At 34.6% G+C, this 6,000-nt stretch overlaps 1 protein-coding gene and 1 pseudogene across 1 annotated transcript in view; one reads left to right on the top strand and one right to left on the bottom strand.

The window, feature by feature from the left end:
- The window catches only part of LOC125855112 (probable inactive ATP-dependent zinc metalloprotease FTSHI 4, chloroplastic), a 460,535-nt gene that overhangs the window by 290,905 nt on the left and 163,630 nt on the right, over window positions 1-6,000 (top strand). The gene's annotated exons all lie outside the window — the stretch shown is intronic.
- LOC125855715 (ethylene-responsive proteinase inhibitor 1-like) lies at window positions 2,842-3,546 on the bottom strand (annotated as a pseudogene).

Raw genomic sequence — 6,000 nt, forward strand, 5'->3', positions numbered from 1 at the left:
TCATCGAGTTAGTTGCAATATCGAATTAAAGTTTATGCATTTGTGCTCAATGTTGTGATCTTTCTGTTTTCTTAAGTTTGAGCTTTGCCACAATTTTTTTATTTTTTTTTTACTGTTAATGCTATTTCTTTTACAAAAAATAAAGCAGAATCTCGGCAAACTTGTCGATGTGAAAGTTGTTTATCGTGTTACCTATTATTCGTAAAATTTCCTCCTTCTGTTAGTTTTCTCTGTTTACAACTTGCTTCGTCTTAAGTTTTCTCGTGCTCAATACTGTTTCAAAAGGGTGTTTAAATGTCGTGTTTAAGCTGTTTGATTCAATAGTTTCGTTTTGTTTTCACTCTGTGTTTTTATCCTATTTTAAGCTCATTCATAGACCATTTAATCGAGTCTCGTTCAACTTTCTTTATCTAAATCTGATCGTGTTTCTATGATTCGTTTGAAACTCAGTTTTCTCATTTTCCTCCTGTTCAGAATCCTGAAGAGTTGAATACGCTAAGTTTATTCCTGTTATTACCTCTTCTTTTACTTCGATTTAATGTCAAGTTGATTGTGGTCTTAGTAGTTGTGTGTTGAGCATCTAATCTATTGTTGTTAAAAAATGAAGTATGTTTTGTCGTTTGCCATTAATTTGTTTGCTGGTTTGTTCGTGTTCAAAGTATGCAATTTCCCTAATATTGCATAGACGTGGTACTGCCTTTCTAACTAGATAAAAGTGATATTCATTTATGCAAATTTGTCATATGTGGGTCTTGGTGCTTGAAATTTCAATGCAATAGTACGGTGGAGTTTTCTTCTTATAAACTTAAATGTATTGATTCCATATGTTACTTTTATATGAGGCATGTGGATTGACATTTTTTTGTTATATTTTTTATGTCTCGTTTATGTTTTGAATATTTCAAGTGGAGCTCCAATGATCTTATATTGGATAAGTATGGAGTAATTGTTGATTTTTTTTTTTCCCTTTATTTGTTAAGTTTGAGCTTAAGGTTATTATTGTCAAGTTGTATTTCGACAAACTAAAGTGATTTCATTAGTGTTTTTGCACGGTTTTCTTTTTTCCAAAAAATTAATAGAAGTCGGTGACCGACCGAGTGTTATAACCTAGATTATTCTACTCGCTTTCAGTCCATTGTTGAGGCAGTCTCGATTTAACTAAAACTATTTTGTGTAAACCATATGTGTCCTCCCTACCTAGATTGATTAAAGTAGTGGCCTCTTTTCTTTCATTTTTATTGTATTTTCATTAATTTATTACTTATTCCATATCTCTTTCATGTGATTTCGTATGGAGCTCAAATTGGACTCAAGTCCCTTTCCTCGCATTTCTAGAGAGCCATAAAAGCTCAAATTCCTTTATTGAGTCAACCGGCCATAGAAAATCGACGTACAGGTCCCAGAGTCGAAAAAATGTTGGAGCAGATTAGAGAATTGAAAAGATTGGGCCAAAGACCCACTTAATTCCAAAATTGTATTTTGTCGTTTTGGGCCTAAGCCCTTGTCATTTTATTTATCAATATTCTTGTTAGAATTTAGGACAGGTGGGAGAATTGGGCCTGAGGCCCAAAGGAAAATGATATATTTCTTTCACATTAGTTTAGGACAGGTGCATGTGACGTAAATGGGCCAAAGGCCGAAAAGGAAAATGGGCCCAAATACTGGCCCAGGCGGACAGAAAATCCAGACTTGGGCCCAAATCTTCTTTCCTTATCTATTTATTTGCTATAACATGTTTTTATGTGCTTATTTAATTTTAAGGTTTCCTAATCAATGGCCCAAAGGATACCCATTCTGAATTAATCGCTTAAACTAAACTATTCATTCTTTACTTGACTTAACAAATAAATGAACAAATAAATAAGCTTTACAAAATATTTTGCTTAGATAATATGTCAACATTTCCTTTTTCTCCCTTAAAATGGTCTTAACTAAGTAGTTTAATTTTTGCAAGTCAAGCTAAGTTAAAATTATTTTAGCCAAATAAATTAATTGTCGGATAACCGCATTAGCGGATATTCTAGGTGCTTTAAAAACCTTCCTAGGATATTAATAGGAACCTCGAACCCCCTTAATAGTTTTTAATAGATTTACTGTTTTAGTCTTTTGAAAATAATAGTTTTCTTGATTTTTCTTAAAAATTAAGTGGCGACTCTTAAAACCAGTCAAAATATATTTTCCTAATAAAACAAATAGCATCTAGAATATAGTGCTTTATGAAATTTTCTGAACTCATACAAATTAGAGAAAATAATTGTTCTAATATATCCCCCTCCTCCTCCTCCTCCTTATCAAGTGGGTTCTCGAGAATTCGATAACTTTTGTCTAGACCTTGAATTTACACTGTGAAACCCATTAACCAGTAACTGTGAAACCCATTAACCAGTAGGGTAAGTGAGAACACGAGGTCCGGGCAAATATGTGAATGTTATGTAAGTATGGATATATGATTTTTCTAAAAATATTATTGTTTAATTAATTATGTGACCATTTTATATTAGAACTTAAGTGGTTATGATGTGACACTCTTTATTTAATTAATTACAATGAGATTGAACTTAGGACATTTGCCTATTGATAACCATGCATCCATGTTGGTTTTTTCTCCCTTGGTAATTTCAGATTCGCGCTAGATAGAGCCCCATTCAAGGAATAGCTTTCTCTATCAAAAACAAAAAAAATTCATATCAAAGACTTTAACGATTCGTCAATCCATAAGAAAAGAAAATCAAAATTGAAAAAGACTACAACATAATTACTAGTTTTATTTATGTTGAAATAGTAGAGTACATGAAGAGACTTATCTCCACTGTATTTAATTTTGATAACATAATAATGTTACTAACCCATATTGGGAGTAACTTGGACAATAAGTTTCCAGTCAACAACCAAATAAACTCTACCACAAATTAAATATATGCTGCTGGCTTAACCATACCAGGAAATAGAAGCGTAAATCGAGTAACTATGGGATTTTCCTTCTGAATTACTTGTTTTGCATATCCTGCTGACTTTCCAACAAGTTCAGGCCATGATTGCTTACCTACAACATTTACAAATATAAGAGCAAATTTACCCGTCTTCGAATTACTACTATATACAAGAGAAAATTAATTACCTGGGCAAAATTCATTTTCCAGTGGAAGTTACGTTGAAGTACTTCTATGCCATCACTAATCAAATCTCTTGCCATCAGTGATTGAAAAACTGTAATTAAAATTATTAATTACATATTTGAGAGATAATATTTACTAGTAAAATATGCATGCACGAGCATTGATAGAATTAGTAGTTTTACTAAGAGGGTTCAAATTCCTGTTAGGGACGCTTGCAGGTTAGATAAGCCGCGTATAAATTTGAATTAGTCGAACTAAAAGAGAATTAAGGGGATAATTACATACGTGATGCAAGAAGCAAGAAAGCTAATAATGATAGAAGCTTCTTCCTTACTCATGACAAGACTGACAGACTCACTAATAGAAGAATTAAGAGATGGACAGGGTACAAACAGGCTACCTTTCCTTTCACATACCTTGGTTGCCCCATATATTTAGGGAAAAAAAGGATCAACTACTTTGCTGAAATTGCTAAAAAGATCATGAACAAAATAGCAGGTTGGCAAGGGAGGTTTCTATCCCCTGGTGGTAAAGCTGTCCTTATACAACATGCATGTCCTTCAGTCTCAGCCGCTTCACATTTTCGCTGCTCTAAAGCCTCATGTTACTGTGATTAAGGAGATTGAGATGCACTTTTCAAATTTCTTCTGGGGGCAAAAGGATGGAAAAAATAAATATCATTGGTCATCTTGGGAAAATATGTGTTATCCAAAAAACGAAGGGGGCCTTGGATTCAAGAGCCTACATGATATTTGTCTTGCTTTCTCCGCTAAAAGATGGTGGAGACTCAGAACAGAGAAATCTCTTTGGGATGATTTTTTGAAAGCTAAGTATTGCCAAAGAAGCAATCCTATGTCCAAGGTCGCCACTTCTAAAGACTCTAGTAGTTGGAGGGAGCTTCTGTTCATGAGGGACAAGGTTGAAAATATATGTAACACCCGACAATTTGGAATAACTATGAAGAGGCTTAGAATTGGAATTTTCTTTTTTTTGGAAAGAATTTAAAATTCTGGAAATTTGGCTAAGTATGGAAAAAAGTGAGTTTTTGGCCAACTTTGAGCAGTCATAACTCCTATATCAGGATGATTTAGGAGTAGTTCCAGTTATGTTTGCGAAGCTTGTGGAATGATCTTTCCAACGCCACCGATTTTGCTTGATTCCGAGTTTGTATGAGTGAGATATGCCCTTTGAAAGTTGGGCAGTTGGCAGGGAATCCGTCCGGAAATTTAAGGGCATTTTGGTCTTTTCACTAACCAATTCTTTTGGTTATATTGTTGTGTTAGGCTGTTTTGTGGATCATTTTTGCCCCATTTTAAAATAGTAAGAGTTAGGGTTCTTGAGAGAAGAGGAGGAGAAGAAGAGAAGAAGAAGGAGATCAAGGAGTTTCCGTCAAAGATCGTCGTGGAAATCGTCGGGGGTGATCCCTACTAGGTATGTGAGTTCATAGTGTTAGGTTGATTCTTTCCCCCACACACCAAACTCGTTTTATTATTGAGAGAAGATTGGTTGTGTTGTTGAATTCTTGTGGTTGTTCTTGTTGAAGTTTGTGGTTGTGTTGGTTGAAGTTTGTGGTTGTGTTGTTGAAGTTTCTTGTTGGTTTGGTGTATGTTTCCGGTGGTGTTTTTGAGTTGAATCTATGGTATATTGAGGGTTTTAATGATTCTAAGTGATTTGGGGAAGAAACCATTCGATTTTAGGCGAAATAAGGTGAGAAAACGAGAAAATAAACTAGCTGAAATTTCTGGGTTGGAGGCTTGGAGCGATGCACCTGCCAGAGCGCCCCAAACCCACCTCTGAAATTTAGGGGCTGGCGCCCCGCGCCACCCATAGTGCCAGTGTCACCTGCCTCATCCAATTGTCGTTGGTTGCCCCGTTTGAGTTCATTTAAAGTGCACCTTCACTCCTTTTCGATTCTAACTACTCTAAGCTACTTCTAAACACCTAAAAGTCATTCCTAACATGATCAAAATCTTGAATTCATAATTCAAATTCAAGGTAGAGTTGAGAGTTATGTTTAAACCTTGTTTTAAGACTTAAGCTTAGAAGTTAAGCAAGTCTTTAAAGCTTTTCAAGAGTCGTTGTTAAACATTTCAACTTCGTTTTAAGGTTCAAGTTTCAAGCTAAGTAAGGAGTCTCAAATTCCAAGTTAAGTATAGAGTTCCAAGTTAAGTATAGAGTTTCAAGTCAAGCATAGAGTATAGAGTTTCAAGCTAAGTAAAGAGTAAAGAGCATACAGTTTCAAGCCGAGTAAAGAGTATCGAGTTTCAAGTTAAGTCAAGAGTTTTCAGTTAAGTCAAGAGTTTCGAGTTAAGTCAAGAGTCAAGAGTTGAGTTCATTTCTCACAAGTTATTAGGGAACTAAGTATTTCCCAAAGAAGTTCATAAATGTTTTCTCATTTAAGATGAGAGGAAACTGAGATTTCCAAAAGAGTTTTGAGCAGTTGAGTACTATCTCTTTTTGATAAAAGATGAGTTTTGCGAAAGAGTTTCTAAAACATGATTAGTATGACAAATCGAGTATGTCATCAATGTTTAAATAGTATGGTCTCTAGATATACCATCAATGTTTAAGCAGTATGAATATCCCGAGTCATCAATGATCATATCAAAAATATGGTTTTGATTTGTTGTTTTTACAAAGAGTTTTCAAGAGCATTTGGGCTAAGTTTTGAGTAATTATCTCAACTAAAGAAAGATGTGTTTAAAACACTAATGAGCTAAAGTATTTTTGGGAGTAGTCTTGAGCACCGAATTGGGGACACGAGTTCATATTAACTCAACTCTCCATAAGAGCCATGTAGCCAAACATGGGATTTCTCGGATTATACTTTTTAGATGATCACGAAAGTTAAGCTAGTGGATCCATTAAGCAAAAGTTAAAGTAA

Source organism: Solanum stenotomum, chromosome 2, assembly GCF_019186545.1.
Source record: "Solanum stenotomum isolate F172 chromosome 2, ASM1918654v1, whole genome shotgun sequence".
In the NCBI taxonomy this organism is placed as follows: Eukaryota; Viridiplantae; Streptophyta; class Magnoliopsida; order Solanales; family Solanaceae; genus Solanum; species Solanum stenotomum.